The sequence below is a fragment of the Cibotium barometz genome, chromosome 9, assembly GCF_041138505.1.
Source record: "Cibotium barometz isolate CiBa-2024 chromosome 9, ASM4113850v1, whole genome shotgun sequence".
NCBI lineage: Eukaryota > Viridiplantae > Streptophyta > Polypodiopsida > Cyatheales > Cibotiaceae > Cibotium > Cibotium barometz.
The window spans coordinates 54,688,778-54,712,085 of record NC_141054.1 but is presented as its reverse complement, the minus strand read 5'-3'; the positions used below and the strand labels follow the sequence as shown (position 1 = coordinate 54,712,085).

Genomic DNA, 23,308 nt, shown 5'->3' with positions numbered 1-23,308 from the left:
CATACCTGGGTATAAAGATTCTATACCATCCAATTAATCCCAAGAATCCTTTGACTTCTTTCACTATTTTGGGCTCCGACCAATCCACAACTGCTTGGATTTTAGCGGGGTTAGGAGAAATCCCGTCTTTAGATACTATGAACCCAAGTATTCAACATGGTCAACAGAGAAAGTGCACTTGCTCTTCTTTGCAAAAAAGAGTTGGTGCTTCCTTAGGATCTCCAGGACCTTGCACACATGATCTTCATGATCTGCTGCTTTCTTAGAGTATACCAAGATGTCATCAAAGAAGACAAGAACAAATTCATCCAAGTATTCTTTGAGAATGTCTTGCATGAGCCGATTAAATGGCGATGGGGAATTAGTTAATCCGAATGGCATGACTATGAATTCATAATGCCCATAGCGAGTATTGAAAGCTGTCTTTGGGATATCTTGTTCCTTGATTCTAATCTGGTAATACCCGGATTTGAGATCTATCTTTGTGAACATTTGGGTTCCCACTTAACCAATCCAGAAGTTCATCGATCCTAGGGATATGATACTTATTTTTAATTGTTAACTGATTTAATCCTTTGTAATCAATACAGAGTCTTAACATTCCATCTTTCTTTTTCTAAAAGAGAATGGGCGCACCCCAAGGTGAAACATTGGGTCTTATGAATCCTTGCTCTATCAGTTGCCTTAACTGCTCCTTAAGTTCCATGGCTTATGGAACGGACATTTTGTATGCACGTTGGGCTCTGGCTCTGTGAGCTCCGGGGGTTAGCTTTATCTCATGATCTACTTCATGAGTCGAAGGCATCTCAGTCTGCTCTTCTACGAATACATCAGCGTACTCACTTAGCCATTTTGCTTCCGTAGCCTTGTATTTTCTGTCTACTGGATTCATTTTAATGACATAGACAGCTTGCCTCTTTCTGAGTCCCTTCAGTAATTTAGAAGCTTTGACTAATTGCAGAACTCGGAATCTAAAAATTCCAGTTCCTTGGACTCGATTCCCGTGCAGGTCAAGGAAAGAAATGGTTCCATTGTGATAGTGAATGTCAGCCTGATTCTTATGGAGCCAATGAAAAGAATCTTTCCATTGGCCAATTCCACTTACATAAGTTTCCCTGATTTTTGATTTAGGACTAACTTATGCAGACATCCTGGGGAAATAAAAGAATGTGTACCCTGAATCAATCAAAAGCTTGAAATGCTTACCCTTGTACTCTGCTAGAGTTTGGAGAACTGAGAACTGACGATTCTACCCTTGATGTGCTCAATGGCACCATAAATCTGTCCTCTTTCTTCCTCCACTTCCTCAGCTATTGTGGCGGCTCTAGCTGCTGTGCAGTCTGAGGTGGAACTCTCTCCCTTTGGTTTCCCCAATTTTGGGAAGGAGTTCTAAGACTACTTTGCATTGAGGCTGGAGGCTGAGCTGGCACTCTTCTAGGGTTGCCCTGGTTTTGGCGAGGGGGACCCCGATTGGACTGATATACGGAGTCAGTCTTTGAATTCTAGGACCTTGGCTTCCTTGGCTAATTGACATGGAAGGAGTTGGGCAATCCTTGAGCTGGTGCCCAAAACCTTGGCAACCAAAACACCTATTTTCACTTCGAAGCTCTTCCTTATGCATTCTGGAAAGAGTTGGAGTTCCTGAAAAAGAGCTTTGAGAAAAAGGCCCTCCTTCCATTCTGAAGCTTCCCGTCTCTTGGTTCTGATTGGGACCCTGGTGTCTTTTTGGGGAGGCAGAAGGTTACAAGTACTTCCTGGTGTTTGGAACCTTTTAAAGGACGAGGGGGCTGGCTTTGACGAGACCTTAACAACAAAGGCCTTAACGAAGTCCTTTGCCATCCGTACTGCTTCAGCCATGGAAATTGGCTTGGCATTCTTTACCAGGGTGTCCAAAGGTTCGTTCATTCCTCAAATGAACCTGGCCATGAGTTGCTCTTCGTCTAGCGGTGGTGGTTGGTGAGAGTACTTAAGGAGAAGAGCAAATGCTTGGCGATACTCTTCAATAGTTTTTCTCCCTTGGGTTAACTCCAAGAATTCATTCATCTTAGTTTCCAAGAAATCGGGAGGACATAATCTCTTCCTTAGGTATATCTTGAGATCATTCCATGTCTGGGTGTTTCAATCCAGATGGTTTGTCTCATAGTGATTTCTCCATGCCACTGTGGCTGTTTCTACTATCTTCAGCCTTGCAAGAGCCACTTTACTTTTCTCATTGTATCCAATGACATCGAAGTATTCTTCCATTGCTTCAATCCACTTTTCAATAGCCTTGCCCAAGTTTTTTCCTTCACCCTTGAAGAGACCTGGCTGAGATCTGTGAAGGGCTTTGCAAACATCAAGGTCAAGCTCTTTCTCATCCATGAGAGGATTTGGCTATCTGACGGTTTGCACGTCTCATGATTCTATCAAAAATGATACATCATTAAATTTCTATTTGATTTTGTCATCGAGATCCTAAGACTTAAGAAGTTTGAAAATAATTACTTTAAACAAGATAATTGATCTTATTAAAGATCTACGATATACATCCGAGAGGAAACAGATCTTATTTCTTTAAACTTAGTATCTGATAGTCAAATCACTTAGATAACTGGAAATTTTTCACAAAACATTCTTTATTTACATAAGGTTTGCAATATATACATTGAGCAACATGGCTCCAGAAAATCAAAACCTCCATGGTATAAGCATGGTATAAGCATGAGATGGCGATACTGGGCTACTGGCATGCCGCAATACAATTGTTCCCTTACCAGTAAAGGTGCTACAATCTTACGACTCGGAATAAAACATCTAAGAAGTCTATAAATATGACAAGAAAGCCTAAAATCTCGAGGTGTGGGGTGATACCAACATGATCCAATTTCAAGTTCTAATTCACATAGATAATTCCTTGTCAGTCCATCCATATCTTTCTCAACATACGCATGGGTGTCCTATAGCAACCGCGAGCCCGTGCATCCCCCCTTGGTCAAACCCTCTAGGATCCTCCTTACGTATCTTAGCACTTCACTCAAAGACCACTTCGTCGGTCCTCGCTCGCCCATCATACTAAAAGCGTACCATTTTAACCATACCGAGCGGTGGTCAAGACCTTGGCAAGCTTTGCCGAGAGACATCCTTTGATGACTCCCCACTAGCTATTGACGAAAATATCCTTAGTTTAAACCATAGGCCAAATGCTTCCTCCAGCATTCTAGCGTAAGACAGTCCATTTCAAAAAACAAAGTTTCTATGTAAGTGAGAATTTCCCGTTGAATTTGATTCCCCAAGACCCTTTTTCTCAAGTCCAGACTTTCTTAGTAAAAATCAGGAATCTCTTAACAGGGTAATCCACCCATCAATTACGATGAATTTCTAACAATGATTTCGGATCTAAGGATAACTTTTCTAAATCGGCCGGTAGTCCGTTCTTACTGAAGAAATAGAAATAGTCACAAGGTTTTACTCAATTTATGGTTCGAGACATGGGCAAGCATCTTACTTGCCCACCATTCTCACGTGGTTGTGGTCAATCCTGAATTTCTCAGATTCATTCCTAGATTTGATTCCTATTGATTTTTCTTCTATTTATCTGATAAATTAACGGCGGTGATCTCCAATCGAAAAGGTTAAAATCCAAAATTAGGAAATTTTTTTCTTTCCCAATCATAATAGAATTATAAATAGCTGTATTCGAGAATAATGGATTTTTATAAAGATAACTCTCCTTCCAATAATCCATTTGTGAATATGCATATATCATTTTATTGATTTATTCTCATAAAAATATCTTAAAATATTCTTTTCTTCATTTTGATCTGCAATATTAATATACCATAATTTTCTACATGAAATTGTGGTGAAAACTTCTCTTTTAATATCGAAATTAATTTATGTATTTTTCTACTTAAAGTACGATGAAAATTTCTCTTTTAAATAAATAAAATATCTATATGTTGAAATATGCTAAAAGTTCTTCTTTTAATCTTTAAAATATTTGTATCTAGAATATCATGGGAATTCCTCTTTCTGCATCTAAATTTATGCATGAAAAAAAATAAATATAACAAAAATTTCTCTTTTCTCTATTTAAATAATTATGCATAAATAAATATCATAAAAAATATTTTTCATAAATATGACAAAAATCATTCTTTTTGCATAAAAATATATATGCCTAGAATATGATGGGAATTCCTCTTTTTGTATTATTGATTTTATGCATAAAAATAAGATTTATCTTTTTTCTAGAAAATTTTACCATAGCTTCGCTGCAATTATAGAGAATGTTCAATTTTCTAACTTAAATGTATACACATAATTGAAATGTGATAGGAACTCCTTTTTTAAGCTAAAATTTTATTTATGCATTCAAAACATAATTATAAGCATACTTATGATTAATCCTCTTGATTTAAAACATCCATTCATCATTTCTATAGGAGAATTCTAATAAAATGTTAGCATAACACTCTTTCATTTTTAAAATGAGTTTATAGGATTTTCCTACATCATAAACAAGCTGAAAGAATGAATCATCATTTTTACTAGATTAAAATCATAAAAATACCTAATCTTTTTCTCTCCCTTGTTGTTGTCAAGCTTAGAGTTTTGATTAAGATAATGAGTTTATCATTAAGAACCATCCTTCTAATAAGGATCTAACTATAAAGATGATTAATCTTTCTAAAAAGAGAGATTTATTTAATAAAAACACTTTAATTAAGCATAAAGATTAGTATTTATCTAATTAAACATTATGAATCTTCAGAAAGCTTACTTTCAAGTTAAGGCTTACTCTTGATTTTGGCTTGATTCTTTTGGAGAGAAGTGAAGCCCACAAAGCAAGGTTTGGCCATGAAGTTGGGAAGGGTAATCTCCAAGAAAGGGTGGAGAATTGAGAAGCTCCAAAGCTCCCAAAAGTAGAGGTAAAATAGAGGGATAATAGAATTATGCTAAAATGAAGATAATACTGGCATGTAATTACTCAAAGATGAAAATACAAAGGAATGAGGGTCTATTTATAGGTGAGGGAGGCCACTAACCAAGTCCAACTAGGGATCTAGAGGGTTCTAGCTTCAGTTTGATCCATTTTGGACAAGTTTTGGACTAGTTTAGCTCACTTTATGATCCATTTTGCATAAGGAGAAATAAAAATATCCAATTTTTTGAATTAAAAATGCCAAGTAATGATGAGAAAAAGGTGCCTACTTCATGGGACCTCTCCCTCCTTACTGAGGTGTCAAAAATTAAATTTTTTAGTAATAAACCTTAATTTTTAACTAATAAACCTAGTACTCAGTCAACTCTTCATCTTATGTGAGCATTTACTCATTTTTGGGGTATTTTCTTTGATTATTTACATTTTTGTCATCCTAACACTTGGATTAATCCTATTGGCCCTTTAGAACCTTATTTACACCTTAGTCAAAAATTTTTGAGAATGTATCCTTAGGCTAAGGTCTTTAATACACATATTCAATTAATTTTTAATGCACATTTGAAAATTCTTTTTGAACTTTTGTTTCAGGGGAATTCATCTTAGATATCAGGAAAAACTTTGTATCTAGAAATATCTTAATTTTTAATTATCGCTCTCTAAAACATTTCCTCTCTCTAGGCCAAGACAAGGGAAAATAATATTTTCTTGCATTCTGAAATAGGGGATGATTACAGGGGATTGAGATGAGAGCTTATACATCTTTTAGGGCTAAGGAGGAATCTTACATCCTCTCCCACTTGAAAAATGCGAGATGTCCTCATCTCGCAAAGTGGCATCCTCTAAAGTGTAGAACTTCCACTTGACCAAAAATTCTCTGAGGACTCTGTTCTTAAGAACCTTCTCCTGAACATCAAGTATTTCTTCAGGTTGGAGTACCATCTGGCCTTGAGTCGAAGAAGTCAACTGTTCATCATTAAGCACGTGACTTGGGTTGGGTACATACTTTTTAAGTAAAATGACATGGAATACATTATGTACTTTCAGATGGGGAGGCAGAAGAAGTTCATAAGCTAGATCTCCTATTTTCTTAGTGATGGCGTATGGCCCACAGTATTTTGGAGACAGTGTTTGTACTTCCCTAGAGATAAAGAACTTCTCTTGGGTCGTACACGAATGAAAACCATATCTGCTTCTTCAAACACTCTCTCCGATCTCTTCTTGTCACCATACTGCTTTTGTCTATCCTGAGCAGCCTTGATATCCTTGCGGATTGCCTGCATTTGCTGCTCCATATCTCATCAAGCATCTATCTGGACATCTTAACCCTGATCAATGGGCCGGACCATGTTAATGGCATGAGGCAATCTTGTCCGTGCAGAGCTTTGAATGGACTCATCCCGATACTTCGGTGATAAGAGGCATTGTAAGCAAACTCCACTAAATGTAAGTAGCTTAGTCACTTTTTGGGCTCTCTGCCCCGCAGCATGACCGAAGAATATCTTCAATTACCTGGTTTACTCTTTCAATCTGACCATTTGTCTCTGGATGATAAGCTGTATTGTAGACCCTTAGGCTAACGTATTGATACACATATTCAATTAATTTCTAATGCACATTGGAAAATTCTTTTTGAACTTTTGTTTCAGGGGAATTCATCTTAGACATTAGGAGAAACTTTGTATCTAGAAATATCTTAATTTTGAATTATCACTCTCCAAAACATTTTCTCTCTCTAGGCCAAAACAAGGGAAAACAGTATTTTCTTGCATTTTGAAATAGGGAATGATTACAGGGTATTGAGGTGAGAGCTTATACATCTTTTAGGGATGAGGAGGAATCTTACAGCACAATAGCTATTCCATTTAGCGTGCATTTACATTATTGCACTGCCAAACTGCACACACATACTCCCTCCCTCTGTGTGTGTGTGTGTGTGTGTGTGTGTGTGTAGCGACGCCTCAATCACTATATGTGTAGTTTGGCACGTTAGCACACTTCCGTTAGTCTTGCAAGTGCCATATCATGCCAAACCGCAAACCACTCTCTCGCTAGGTCTCTCTCTCTCTCTCTCTCTCTTTGCCTGTATTGTATGTGTGTGTCAATGTTGTATATGTTTCTCCCTCTGTGTGTGTGTGTGTGTGTGTTTGTGTGTGTGTGTGAGAGAGAGAGAGAGAGAGAAAGATTGTGTGTGTGTCTGTGTGTGTGTGTGTGTGTGTGTGCATGTGTGTGCGTGCATGCATGTGTGTGTTGTGTGTGTTTACGTCAAAAGAAAGACATACCAAAGTCGTCGGTGCCTTGTCATGTTCGATGGACCGCTGTCAGTGCCTTGTCGTGTTGTTGGAAAAATCTCTCTCTCTCTCTCTCTCTCTCTCTCTCTCTCTCTCTCTCTCTCTCTCTCTCTCTCTCTCGCTCGTGCACCATTACAAATAGAATAAAAAATGTATCATATTTATATTCATAATTTATACATGTGAATTGTCAACATCAAAAGTATCAATTATTAGCCTCTCTCTCTCTCTCTCTCTCTCTCTCTCTCTCTCTCTCTCACACATGGACCCTTACAAATAGATTAAAAAGAACGGACTCACACATGTGAGTTATTTAAACCTCATGCTACTATTAACGATTCTTTTTTTTAGAGAGAGAGAGAGAGAGAGGTATTAACAATGGTAGAATGTCACACGAGGGCATATATGACCAACGGTGAGAGAGAGAGAGAGAGAGAGAGAGAGAGAGAGAGAGAGAGAGAGAGAGAGAGAGAAAGAGAGAGAGAGAGAGTAAGATTCCTCCTCAGCCTGAATAATGAATAAGCTTTACTTCAATCCCGTGTAATCATTCCCTGTTTCTGAATACAAGAAAATATTATTTTTCCTTGTTTTTGCCTAGTGAGATAAAAATTTCTAGAGAGTGGTAATTCAATATTGAGATATTTTTGGATATATAAATTCTACAAATATCAAAAATATGTTTCCCTGAAACAAAAAATCAAAATAAATTTTCCAAGGTGCATTAGGAATCAATTAAAAATGATTTAAAAGACCTTAGCCTAAGGGTCAAGATTTTTTGAAATTTTTGGACTATGGTCCAATTAAGGTTCCTAGGGACCAATAAGATTAATCCAAGTGTTGGGATGAGATAAATCCAATGAATAAAAGAAAATACCCAAAAATGAGTAAATGCCCACATAAGATGAAGAGTTGACTGAGTACAAGATTTATAAGTTAAAATTTATGAAATATTACTAAAAAAATGAGATATTTTAGAGTAATCATACAATTTTGACACCTTGGTAAGGCAAGGGGGATCCTTCAAGGAGGCACCTATTTCACACATGTGAATGAGTTTTAAACTAAAAAATATTAAGATATTTTTATCTTTCCTCTCTCCTAGATTAAACCAAATCAAAAAGGGAGCCAAACTGGTCTAAATCTTGTCAAAATTCAGCCAAACTGAAGTTGAAAAATTCTAGAACTTAGTTGGACTCAGTTAGTGGCCTCCCTCACCTATAAATAGACCCTCATTCTTTTGTATTCTCATTTGTGAACTAGACCATGTTAGTATTACCTTAAAATAAGTATATTTTCTATTATCCCCTAAAAATCCTCTACATTTTGAAGAGATTGGAGCTTCTCTCTCTCTTCAACCTTCCTTGGAAATTTCCTCAACATACTAACCAATTGATTGGTTGGGAGCCTCTCCTAAGAGATAAGAATAGAGAATCAAGCAAAAAAAGAGGTAAGGTGTGACTTTATGATTTTTTTCTTAATCTTCTAAATGTTTTTCACTTCTTAACCCCTCTCAAGCTTGAGAAGTATTCAATTGAATGGTTTTTCAATGCAAATGAAGCTCTCTAATGAATTTTAATGATTAATCACATAAAGTTTATATTTATGCTTAATTTAGGATGTTTTTTATGTATATCTCTCTCTCCGCCAAATAATGGTCATTCCTATGACGAATTCTCAATTCAAATGATGCTTCTCACGGAGCAATTCCTAATTCTAAAATCAAACTCTATGCTAGTCAAGCTAGAGGCCAAAGAGATGGATTTTTTATGCTTTAATGTTACATAAATTATGGTAAACTTAGGAATTAAGTCTACAAATTGGATATTGGTCCAAATGATAGTTACTCTATCATAATCCTATAACTAAGTCTTATTCTCTTAGAAAATATTAAAAATTATCAGAAATAACAACGGAGCTATGGCAAAAATTTTAAAAATTAACACATAAATCATTTTTATACATAATGTGAAAAGAGGACTCCCTACCATATTCTAGGATTAGTCATCCTATGTTAAATGAATAATTCTCGTCATATCCATGGAAAACTAATTTTTAATGTTTATGTATAAATAGTTAATTAGAGAAAAAGAGAAATTTTTAGTAATTTTATTTTTATGATAAAAGAGAAATTCCCATGATAATGGAGATCCATGTATTCCAATGGAGAAATAGAAAAGTTAGAATATTAAAATAATGGATATTTTATTTAAAAATTAAAGAAGAATTTTAGATAAATTATTTTATGCATGAATCAATTTAAATGATGAAAGAGAAATTTCCAACATATTTGAAATTCAATCATTTAAATGAAAAAAGTGGAATTTTTGTCATATTAGGATTAATGGATATTTTTATTTAATTTTTAAGAGAAATTTTAGTTAAAATTATTTTATGCATATATAAATTTAAATGATGAAAGAGGAATTTTCATAATATTTGGAATTCAATCATTTAAATGGAAAAAGAGGAATTTCTGGTATATTTGGAATATTGAATATTTTTATTAAAGAAAAGAGGAATTTTAGATAAATTTATTTGATGATAAAAGAGAAATTTCCATGACATTTAGATTTCAAGCAATTAAATGTAAAAAGAGAAATTTTTAGTATAATTCAGTTTATGAATATTTATCAAAAGTGGAAATATGGGTAGAATTGATCACATGAATTCTTTTATTCAAAAGAGGAATATTGAATATAATTCATTTGAAAATTTGAGAATATGGAAATAGTCGTCGAGAAAAAGAACCTTTATCTAAGCTAAACAATTGGCAAAAATTTAGAAAAAGTTCCATTATCGGTATCGAAGTAGGAAAAGCTACGAAATGACCTAAGTGATAAAGTTACAACAGCTGACGGAGAGTCAACGGAGGACGTCTCGCGTAGCATGGTTGACCAAGGTCTTGACCAACCTCGGTTCGATTTAAATGGTGAGCTTCCGGTACGGTGGATGAGGGACCAAGGAAGCGGCCTATGAGTGAAGTGCTAGGTGACCTGCGAAGGATCCTAGAGGGTGCTGACCATATAGTGCTCAGGCTCTAGGTCGCCAAAGATACCCACGCATGCGTCAAGGAAGATATTAGAACAAGGAGTAAGAGTTGTTTTCTGAATTCGGGCATGGATCTGGTTGATTGACCTTGCTGGTCCTCAACGGATGAGTCCATGGCTCTTTTATATGGATCAACTGGTTGATCTTGCTGATCTTCAATGGAGAGTCCATCTGGATTTTTATAAGTGAATATATTTCCGGGTACTATGAGCTAGGAACCATTGAAACGGCCCCTGAGTGGACAAGTGGGTGAGCGTTGTGGTTGCCAATGATGCCATAGGTACACCGATGAAACTAGAAATCAACCAGATATTTTGGGGGATTATGATCAGTGATACTATGATTTCATTAAAAGATTGTTTTAAAGTTAGCTGAATCTGTGAAACATGCAATTTCATATTGGGTGTGTAAGTGGTGTGACTATCTTGAAGTTTGCATGAAGCGCCGGTTAGGGGGTCTGGGAACTCTTTTCTCCTTGGTACCCAGGACAAAACATAACCAAATTCCTAAACGGATTCTGTCACTACAATGGTTGGGCGGTTGGCTAACCCATGGGACTAGATGGGGTTAGGCTGGACTGATGGATCCCTAAAATGAGACCCAATTCTGTTATGGTATGATAGATGAAGTAAATCCCGACCAGTCCTTGTTCTATGGAAAAGAATCAATGGTTGTGCCTCTCGATGAGGAAAAAAGCGTTGGTCTCTATGATCCAAGTGCAAGTCTTTTCCTTGATCTGACCATGTGACTTTACGGGTTCGGTCGGATCAGTTTGGTTAGTGATGACCTTGACTACGTTAGAATAAAAATATCCAATGGATGAATCGCCCGTGCTTTCTGGGCAAGGGAAGTTTTTTCGGGTTCAATTTTGGAAGAACCGAGGGATTAGTCTCTTGTTGGGATATTCATGGGTGAGGCCCCGAGTGAGGCTCCATCCCGCACAGCAAGAAGTGCTACTTCCGCTACTAGCACCCTCGAATTTGTTGCGCGGAGGGGACAGGGGTCTTTCAGAGAGAGAGAGAGAGAGAGAGAGAGAGAGAGAGAGAGTGGTTTGTGCAGTTTGGCATGATATAGCATTGCAAGAGGAATGGAAGTGTGCTATCGCGCCAAACCTCACAAATACAGATAAAGGGGTCGCTCAGGCGCGCTAATTTCTCCCAGTGTTTTACTGATTAGAGAGAGAGAGAGAGAGTGTGTGTGTGTGTGTGTGGTTTGTGCAGTTTGGCGTGATATAGCACTGCAAGAGAAATGGAAGTGTGCTATCACGCCAAACCTCACAAATACAGATAAAGGGGTCGCTCGGGTGCCAATTTCTCCCAGTGTTTTACTGATTAGAACAGAGAAGGCTTAAGTGGGGAGCCACGGCGTTGGACGCAGAATTAAGTGTTGCGAAGAGGAGCGACGTGTTGATGAAGGCTCCAAAGCTGTTGAGGAGGAAATTGTTGAGAGCAATGATCTTGCATTAATTGATGACTTTTCGATTTTGTTTGAACGCTGGAGCTACTGATGACTTTCACATAATTGCTGAGATGTTCAACAAGCCTTTGCTGCCAGTAGAGTTAATTTTGGACCAGCATGCAGAGTACCTGTCAAAACAGAGGGACAGTTTTGAAAAAGCAGTATCCAAAGGAAGGCTGCTATGCTGCTAAGGGGTGCACTTGCTGGATTGTGCACCAAGCAAGAAGGCAAACAATTTTTTATACAAGAAGTACCAGTAACTCCCATCTTCCTACAAGCCTATGTGGTGTACCATGCACATGAGTTGTTGCAGGCTGCTGTATGAGCCATTGGGATTCCTCTATTACTTGCACTGCCTCTATAAAGAGATTCCTGAAAGAGGTGAAGAACTACTCTATGAAGGTACTATTGAAGATGAGATTTCCCAAGAAGATGAGTTACCTTCTCAAGAGTCAGAAGTTGAGAAAGAGATACAGTTAGTACAGGAGGAAGAGGAGGCCAAGTCTATGGATATTGGTGCTCTTAAGACGTGCACCATACAGAGACCTCTAGATGTAGATCTCTATAAAGTGTACCAGTGTGGTCTAATATTGCCAGTACTTCCAGAATTCATTATGGATAACAAACGTTATGTGCTACTATCCGTCATTCAAAATGTTTTCAGTCTTAGGGAAGATTTTGCTCTATGTGCTATTGCCAAATTTTAGGAAGAGAGCAGTGGTTTTGTCTTAGAAGATGACAGTGATAACTTAACATTGGAGGAGAATTACAATAGTAAAGAGTGTCTCAGCATATGTTTGGGCAAAGCACAAAAGTCCAAAGATGATGGTTTTGTGCCATATGATAGGACCTTCATGGAGATTCAGGCCAAATATGGCTATGATAGGTTGAATGACTCCACAAAGGAGTGGATGAATAGAGTAGGAGAAGATAGCAAAAGTTCTATTAACCTTTGGCAAGACCAACTATTTGTACAGATGAGACTCAGGTTCTGTGTGTGTGTGTGTGTGTGTGTGTGTGTGTGTGTGTGTGTGTGTGTGTGTGTGTGAATGTAGATTTATGTTTCTTAGTTATTTTGTTTTGCAAAGTACGTTTGAATTCAATGACGAATTCTTGCAGTGGTATAAAAGGGAGTACTATGGCCGAGACACAGCTCTCTCTCACTACCTACCCAAATGATCTAAGGTAAAGATGATAATCTACCACAATGCCATGAGCCAGGACGGAAGAGTTGTAAATTTTTTATTCACAAGACATTGTTCCTATTTCTAGGTGGAATAATTATTCCTACGAGTTATTGAGTAGATTATTTTGATAGAGAAGTCTACTTCCTTAGAAATTTTTGGATGCTACCCTAGTTATGCCAGCACCCGAAGGGGTTACTTTCATACCTATGTTGTAGTAGCATTGTCTCTAGGCATAGAGAACTCTCAAGAAATAGAAGAGTATGGCAAACACCGTTTTCTAAGGTATAAAACGAAAACCAGAACCGCAAGAATTACAAAAGTCATTAGAATGGAAAGATACATTATAAAAGACTTATGTGTTACATCTATCTATCCAACGATGATTAACAAAAATATTTTGTTCTCTCCATTTGTTTTGTGCTTGTATGGCATCTGAGTTTGTAAATGCTTCAGAACACTTCAATCTCTTCCTTTCCATATCTCTTAGTGTCTGCATCAGTTTGGATGACCTCAAGGTTTCTTTTTTTGTGTAGTTGTTACAGTATCCTTCTATAGAACCATTGAAACACTTCTTGTAGGCTGTTTGCCTTACTTTTTCCACCACCATGTTGTGTGTGCTTGAAATATGCATTTTGAGCTTGTGTGTTCCAAATTCTAGGATTTCCATACTTGTTGATAAAGTAAGGCATGTGGTTGTAGAGAATATGCTGCATAAGAAAACATACAATGTAAGTTGTATATCAAGGGCTAGGAAACAAGTGTAAGCTAGAAACGTACCATGTAGTGTGTAATGTTGGTGTCAGTCCAAGCAGCTCTGAATGCTTGTAAGTTGTCTTGAAAGCTCTTTTTGTCTTGCTGGGAGTAGTTGGCATTTTCACACATTTGGAACAGAGTACCAATTGAATGCCAAACATCTGCTTTCACATTTCTTGAAGAACCTTCATGGTCTTTCACTATATTATGTAGCTTTTTCCACTGTTGGTATTCGATTTTACTTGTATAGGTTGTTGTATATTGCTTTCCTAACTTTGCGGGTTTGTGTTGCTTATTATTCATTGGCTTGGAAAGAAATCTTCTTGCCTTAACACCTCCAATAGAGGGCTTCATTGGAACTTTCTTTTCATTAGATGACTTTTTAGTGTCCTTCAGAATTTGGACATTACCTCCATGTAGTCCAATTTCAGATAGCACCTTCTCCAATGCATGGATGGCTTCTTTCCTCTCTACTACATTCTTAATCTTCCAAGCAAAGCCAATGTAGAGATATACCAATTTCTCTATGATAAGACACAAAGCATGAAGCGTGCATATATGCACATTGGAAAGAGGAATCTCAAACACTGGTTTAAAGTTCTCATCCAAAATTTGTCTATTCGGTGGTCATCTCCACCACTTAGAGTCCATCACCCTTGCGGAGTCCATGCAGTAAAGGCATGGAGACTTTGCATTGGACCCTTTACTACAATTAAATAATCACTTGAGAGTCTTCAAGCCACCCGCAAAATGTCATTCAACTTGAAAGTCCTCCCTTTTCTTTACATGGAGCATCCTGGTTACATTCAACTGTTCTTTGATGAGATTGGGGATATGTGTATGATGAAATACTGAAAACAAGGATTCATGGTGTTGAAATTTGAGCATTGTGATAAGCTATGGTGGATCAAACACTAGAATCAACATCATTAACAAAGTGATTAGCAAATAATTAAGATGTAATTAGTGGGTAATTAGTAAATAATTAAGATGTAATTAGTGGGTAGTTAACAAATAGATTAATGTAGGCATGGATACTCAAAAACCAGCAAATTCTCATTAGGGCAATGCCTCAATTTATAGAGTTTACATCAACCATCTAATCCCACTGATTTCTCCATGATTCACTCCACCTCTTTTTCCTGATTCTCTCCACCTCTTCACTTTTCCTAGAATATCTCCCAGAATATCTCCACACTTCCTAAATCTTCTCATGCTACCCTTTATTCTCTCCCAGTAGATTCTTCTCACCTTTTCACAAGATCTTTCACATTTACACATTCTCTTTTAAAGCCTCTAACCAAGGGCTTGTTCCCGCGTACACCCTATTCACTTGTATTTTCAACACCTCCCGTCAAGTGAATACTCCTAGTACACCTAGACCCTATACCAAGTTTGCCTCCCCTTACTTGATAGTCTGCCACTAGTGTCTACACCTCCCCTCAAGTTAACTTAGCACACCTGGACCCTATATCAAGTTTCTCTCTTACTTGATAGCCTGCGACGACCAGTGCCTCGAGTCCCTAAACTCATAGTCCTTGACACTCTCTCTCTCTATGTGTCCAAGGCTTACTATAGTTGCTCGCGACCTTAACTAAAGTGCTCACACATACATCTATCTACCACGTGGCCTACATCATCGGTGGCTCAGAGGTGGTTTTACTTTGTTGGGGCAAGTTACATTGGGTTGTGGGGTCTCTCTCTCTCTCTCTCTCTCTCTCTCTCTCTCTCTCAGAGATTTTCACATGGCTCCTCACTCTTTGGAGCCTCACATCTTCTCTTTTCTTCAGTCTTCTTGTCGTGGCAGCATCTCTCCACGCGTCTGTCTCTTCTTTCAGTCTTCTTGTGGCAGCTTCTCTTCTCATGTCCATGTCTTTCTTTAGATCTTCTTGGTGTGGATCTTCTTCTTGGAAAGAGATATTCTTCTTCTTTCATGGCTGGGGCCATGAGCTCATCCGTCAGGTCTTCTTGCTCCATGTGAGCAACATGTTTAAATGTTTTGCTGACAGTTCTTTTGGGCTTTTGATGTTTATCTTGTGTCATTATGCAATGCAAACCCAAATCTATGTGGGAGGTCTTACCTCTTGCCTTATTCTGGACAAGGGCAGTGTCTGATCCCATATTTACACTGATGCAATGTGCCCAGTACATAATGCATATAGCATTCATTCTCATGCACATTCCCAAATCCAACTCTGGCTGTGAATAATCTAGAATTTGAGTGAGATTTATAGGCATTAACCAAGGGTTAAATGCAAAATGATGATTATCACAAATTTATCAGCATAATTTTTCCAAGAAATTATATTATATCAAGGGTAACCAATTTGTACGGACTGGTTGGAGCATCAAACCAACTCCGAATTGAAATCTAAAGTTATAGGGATCTGTATCAGATACCTAATGGTTAATTTGAATCCTCAATTGTATCAAAATATAGTGATTAGTACTGATTAATCATTGATTAGCAAATTAATCCACTATTTTGTGTGCAAAAAACAAAGTATACGAGGAGTGGTGCCTTAGACTTCAAATGAGCTCAAATGCTTTCAAAGCCATCAATAGCAATGAGTCTAGTAGAGGATTAAGCCAAGAAACATAAGATTTGACCAAATATTGAAAGCTTAATCTCTGTTTTACCAAAGTCACCTGTGCAGATTTGATGAAGAGCTTGGATCTCACTGTAGACTTGATCAAATTGAATTCTGTCTTCACCAGCTTGTAGAGAATGCTTGAAAACCCCCGGGGCTAAGAGAAATTAGGTGAATTTAATTTGAAGTGGACAAGAGCAAATTCATCAGAAAAAACTACATTGGCCAAATTCGCGATTTCTCCTCAACGCGTTGACAGTTTACTGCGCTGATTAGACTGGCTGGAGCTCCTTTGGGTTAGCTACCTTGGGCTAGAAGGGTTTGGCCAATGATTGAGTATGCAAGGAGCTAGAGCTCCTCCACCACTTGGGGGTAGAGAGGTGAGTTGAAAAAAAGAGAGAAAATTATAATTTTCTACTAACCCTAATTAGCAAAATAATTAGCAAGATAATGGGCTCACAAAATGATGGATTCTAGGCATGGCTCTGATACCATGTTGAAATTTGAGCATTGTGATGAGCTATGGTGGATCAAACACTAGAATCAACATCATTAACAAAGTGATTAGCAATAAATAATTAAGATATAATTAGTGGGTAACTAACAAATAGATTAATGTAGGCATGGATACTCAAAAACCAGCAAATTTTCATTAGGGCAATGCCTCAATTTATAGAGTTTACATCAAGCATCTAATCCCACTGATTTCTCCATGATTCACTCCACCTCTTTTCCCTGATTCTCTCCACCTCTTCACTTTTCCCAGAATATCTCCACACTTCCTAAATCTTCTCATGCTACCCTTTATTCTCTCCCAGTAGATTCTTCTACCTTTTCACAGGTTCTTTCACATTTACACATTCTCTTTTACAGCCTCTAACCAAGGGCTTGTTCCCGCACACACCCTATTCACTTGTATTTTCAACACATGGTCCTCTTTCTTGACCTCAAATGAACCTAGCCACCAGATGTTTGTCTCAGACTGCATGCTAAAAGAGACTAGATCATCCCTACTACAATTAGAAAGAGCCGTATTCATAAGTGTTTTTGTGATCCTTTCCATCTTTTTCTCCTTGATAACATCACACTCATCAAGCTTGATGACAAATTGAAGTACACCTCCTGTCTCCTCAAATGTAATATCATAGAACTCCACCATTCTCTTTTTCAAGAGCTCCAAGTCCTTGAATATATTGTTGTGTTCATTGTAGAATATGCTTCCACCTTCTCCCTTAAACTCTCCTACAATGTGGTATGAGTGACCTACATAGTGAATCTGTTCTGTGTTTAAATCCTCCCTATGTCTCCAAACTTTTGTAGGTGTTGGAAGTAGCTTTGCTTTATTTTCTTTGGCCTCAAGGACTGACGACACTGACTTCTGGATGGCGCTATAACCCTTACAACTTGAATCCATGGCGGATTGAATATCCGCAGAATTGAAACTGTATTGTTGGTTACAAATTCATCCACTATACCTCATTGAACCACCTTGAACTTCTTCTCCTTTAACATTTCTCTTGCCATTCTTGATGTTACTAATGATTTCAGTTGCTTTGTTGGATTAAGATTGGGATTGATATTCTCTTTATCAGGATGTATGACAACCCTACAACACTACTCATTACTAACATAGAGAATATGTAAACACAAAGTAGCCCTGCAAATAAAATAATATTAACTGCTAATATAAAAGACATGTGAATGGGAATGCATTGAGTGAAATCTTACCTTATGGCTTGGATTATTTTCTTCATGCCTCTAGAACCGGGCCTCATGTTCTTCTCCGTATGCGCAGTCCAATGATTGTATCTTTTTCTCTATATTTGCAGAGGTCACTTCTTAGTTTTTTTGATTTGACACTCTTGTTCTTCCAATCTAACTTTCTGTGTCTTGCATTCAGTAGACAAGCCAAGAAGACAAGCCAAGAAGCTCAGTTGCTAAAAATGTTGTGAATAATGCCTCTCATTCTTCCATGTAGGAAATTGACTTGCAATAACCTAGTAAGGCTTTGGCATCATCACCTGCAAAATGCAAGAGAGTTGTGGGATTTGAAAAGGGAGGATGTGAAGTAGTACGGGGTTCAATAGGATAGATGGAATCATCACACCAAAGATCTATGTGTTGCTTCCCCGGCAACCTCATATGATCTTTGACATCTGATGAGAGCAATAGTTGACCACTTCTACGTTTTTGAATGGGTGCATACTCACTCTCTAGATCAATGTGCAGATGGTAATTTCTCTTAATGCTTTTAGGAATAAACTCTTTTATAGAATGAGTGTGTACATGGTTGTTCTCCACCATTGAAGTGTTCTAAAAATGAGTAAGTTGGATATGAGGAAAAGTGAAAGAATATGTCTCGCTATGGTGAGATAAGGCTTGCATTTGTCTTTTGAAATTGGAGATGAAGGTTCTCATTCCCTCCAAACTGTCTTCCGTGCAATAACATCCTCCTGAACTAACTTTATTCTTGCAATTTTGAATGTATCAATTCAAATAAGGTTCCAATGAACTTTATGACAGTCGCCTAGGAGAAGATTTACCTCTCTGACTCAGAGAGTACACTTTTATGACTCTTACATTCTCTTTATTTTAACATTTCAAGTTTTTTTCTAGAGAGAGAAAATAAGAATCGATGATTTTCTTACAAGGCCCTACAAATGACCTCCAAAATGTCCTAATTGTCCTTATTCACACTTGGGCACCCAAACTAATAACCACCAAGCTTGAATCTATTATTATTGATTATATCTTGCATAGTATTCTCCTGAAATAAGGATGGGTTTTCTAGAAAGATGTATCATTTCTTCAAATATAAAATGCATGTATCCAAGTAAGCAGGTAAGGCGATGATAGTAATACATTACCCACTCCTCTTCTAGACTTCTATTCATGCCAAAGTATATTATTTCCTTGTTCTTCTCATCACTCGCGAAGTGCCATGGTCAACTTTATGAGTTTGCATGATACGACGATCACTGGATCAGGTATTGTGTGCCAAGCTCGTATCCATAAGAAATGAGCTTGTCTTTGACTCTCGATGTGGTTGAAGTGTGTTAGATCAAACAATGGAAAATTGTATCATACAAAAGAGTCTTTTCTTTTCTCAGTAACAAGTTTTTCTAGTGTGAATCTCCTCTTGATTAGCATGAATAGAGGATCCACCTACCCTTTGTGTTGGTAATTCCCATATGTATACCTTCCCATATTCTTATATGGTGAGAAATTCCTTTCTCCACTCAAGATGGATACCAAATTGCTCAATATGGGAGTTTACAACCTTTGTCTCTATCTTCAAGTAGTCTCCAACTGTATGTACTGGATTTTCCTTCTTCCATCTCATGTAGCTATAAGTTGTCATGTACATAACCATTCTGATCTCCAATAAATCTTATAATTGTGGATTTGGAAGCTTTGTACTTACTGTCACGTTCTCCCTTCCCCCACTATGGACATAAATTCATACCATTCTGGCATGGGGGCCTTGATTGGATATGGCATATATAAAAACTTTGCGAGGGATGTACTATGAGCTTTTGGAAACAATCTTGTTGGGTTGAATGGTGTCACACTTGTATTAGAACTTTGAAAAAGATCTTTGGCCATAACATGGGTTCTAATCTTGATTAAATCTTCATATTTTGTAATAGACATTTGCTCCAAAACATCTGTGTGAGCATATTCTGTGGGAAAAGGAATAGGAGGTGGTGTTACCCCTGTGAAGCTGCTCAAAGTAGGCCTCGGTGTTGGTGACTCCACTAGGGGGAGTGATAGTGGGGAACAAAATGGAGTGAGGAAGCTCCTACATTAGGTAGTTGATTGTTAATACTATTAAGTACTGGTTCATGGGATGGAAGGAGTTTAGAAGTAAGAGGTCGATTAAGTGGATAAGTATAATGCTACACATTATCTCCCTCCCTATCCTCCTCAGATGTGGGGGGTGGTTGGGGACTTGGTGCTATTAATGAACATATCTATATCACTTTTATCTTGTGTGGCTATTGTTGAGATCTAAATCTCAACATAAGCTGACACTCACAAGGCGCCTGCACAATCGTTTGACATTTACATCACTGGCGGGTTTGGTAGTTGGCACCGACATATCTTCGCCAAAGATTCTATAGCTGGACTACAACTAGTCCACACCTACTCACTCCACTTAGCGTGTTCACATTATGGACTGCTTGCATATACTCTATTATATGTGTTAGTCACTTTATCTTCTTTGTAGACCTCTTTTGTTGTGTGAAGAAGAAGAAAAAGAATTTTTAGCCTCTCACCTTGTGTGTTCTCTTCTAGGGTTTGTGTGAGTGTGTGTATGCTTGCAAGAGCTCAAGATCTCTTCTCCCTTGCATCTTTTCATGGTATCAGAGCTTGGTTCATGCTAAGGGTTGAGTGTCAAGCAAGAGAAGCACATGAAGTGGTACGAGGGTAAGAGCTTCATCTACTCTTTCCCCTTTGTGTTAGCTACTACACCCTCATATCGAGCTCTTCGAGAGGTACTGGCAAACGAACTCCAATTGAGGAGCTTTCTTTGAGGGAGAAGAGCTATAGGCCAACTATTCTATCCATTTGACAACATAATTCAGGCCAAAAACGCAATTTCGGTGCGTCTGGACCTCCATTTTTTAGTTCGCAACAAGCATTCACGTACTATAGGATTCTCTGTAGAACTCTATTTTTGGAACTGCAAGAAGGGAGATTGCTTGTGTAGACACTGTGTGTACTACAAAGAGGTCTTAAAGTTTACATTGGGTGTATGTATGCAAATTGAGGTCACTGGTTGTGATAGTTTGGGTGCAGTATAGTACCGCTGTAGAGAATACAGCACTTTGTGCAAGTCAAACAAGAGTGTTGTTTTTTGGTAAATTTGTGTTACAGTCAAGATGTCTAATGATGTCCAATAAACCAGATTGTTGTAGAGAATCTTGAAAAGAACAACTTCCATGCTTGGAGGTTTAGATTGACAAATTTCCTGATGGAAAAAGGTTACTGGGACTACATTGAGAAGGTGAACATAAGGAGGCACCAGAGATACCGGAGATTAATCCAACTGCCTACAGATGTAAAAGAATTCAATGATTGGAATCAAGGAGCAAGAAAAGTTATGTATTGGCTTTCTATTAGTATATAGGACACCATGATTAGGCATATACAGGATGCCAATTCACCTAAGGAGGCATGAGACACTTTGGTGAAATTGTATGAAACTAACACCAAGGCACAAAAGATTCAGTTGAAGAATGAGCTTCATACTGTGGAGAAGAAAAATATGTCTGTGAATGATTATGCCTTGAAGATTAAGGGTATTATGGAATCCCTTGCATCTATCGGTGTTTCTGTTGATGACGATGATAAGGTCGAAGTGTGTCGACATGGTCTCAAGCCATAATACAAGGCATTCAAGACGTCTATTCAAACTCGGGAGAACATTCCCAACTTTAGAGATTTGGTGTCAATGCTGATCATTGAAGAGAAGAATTTGGGTGAAGATCAATAGTCTTCACAAAACAAAAATAGTTCAGAGCAGCAGGCCTTCTACACAAGTTCAGGTAGAGGACAAGGTAGAGGTCGTGAAGAATTTGGGTGAAGATCAATAGTCTTCACAAAACAAAAATAGTTCAGAGCAGCAGGCCTTCTACACAAGTTCAGGTAGAGGACAAGGTAGAGGTCGTGGACATGGCCAAGGTGGTGGGCCGAGCAGGTAATTAGAATTATGGTCAACAACAGCAACAGTCCCAGGTTCACAAAAACACATAGGTGGAAGAGGCCAGTTTGGAGGCAGGGGGAGTCAAAGAGGTTATGGTAATTGACAAAGGCAATATAATGATACACGAGGCTATTTTTACTATGGTAAGCCTGGACATGTGCAGGCAGATTGCTATAAGAAGCAAATCCCATGTGTATATATGTAAAGTATACCCCTAGCTCAAGAGTTAAGTTATCTTCATCAAGAATGATAACAAACACAAAAAACCCAAAAAAATATCAATAATTAAAAAAAAACTAAAAACATGATGGAGTAGAAGATTATGTTGTGAGGAGAACTCAAAAGCTGTTTGGTTGGTGCTTATAATGCTACATGAATGTTCAATGGTCATTGTTCCTATGAAAGGGATAGGGAAGGCTACCTATTAAATGATGAAGTTATTAAACGAGATGGGGATTTATGCAAGTGATTGCATTTTTTATCCTTTTCTGCAATCCCAATTAGGTATACATTGACTATTTTAAGTCAACAAATGAGTCTAAGGCTTGTTAGTAGCTAGGGAGGAGGAGGTGGGGGTCCAAAGGAATGTTGACACAATCATCAAAAAAAGAGAGTGAATATTAGTTCCTTATTTGATACGAGGAGAAGAGTGGGGGATCTGAAGGAACGTTGACACAATCATCAAAATGAGAGAGTAATTTGATACATTGAAGCAATGCAAATTTAGCTTCTTATTACTTTTCCTAGTGCTAAAGGAATTTGTTAGATGATTTTAATATTAGAAGTGGACTCATCCCTATGTATTCTTCATCCCATGTGATTTATACTCTTTTATGTATAAATATATTTTGTGCTCTTACTAGATGTACAATGAGTGCATCAAAGTGAGTCAAGCATACTCTTGATATAGCTATTGTTGAAGTCAAAATCATTGGAGAGGCATGAAGGACTTTTTTGACTTGTGAGGTTAATTGAAAAGTTTTTTCACCTTCTTGAGAGAAGAGTGGTGTTCCATGTTGAAGAGTTTATTATTGAAAGTGTTCGTTATTGGCAAGGTTTGAATGGGTGTCACTAAGGAAAACAACCTATTGGCTAGCATCTTTGAAGGGAAATAAAGGGTATAGGTCATACCATTAAGCAAGCTTTCACCCATCATGCCCCCCCTTCCAGAGACATACTTGGAAGGATGTCTTGATGAGGAGGTTATAGTGTATACAAACTTGCATTATGTTCACACCATGGGTAAAGTTGGGCTTAAATTGTGTTGATATTCAAATATCCACTAGGAGTAACCTAGAACTCCCATTATATGTCAAGCCCTTCAAAAGGAGAAGAGTTAAAAAACCCCA

General features: G+C 37.8%; 1 pseudogene; it reads right to left on the bottom strand.

Annotated features, from left to right (window-relative positions):
• Nucleotides 1–11,773: 11,773 nt before the first annotated feature.
• LOC147635721 (uncharacterized) lies at nt 11,774–14,372 on the bottom strand (annotated as a pseudogene).
• Between the last annotated feature and the right edge of the window lie 8,936 nt (nt 14,373–23,308).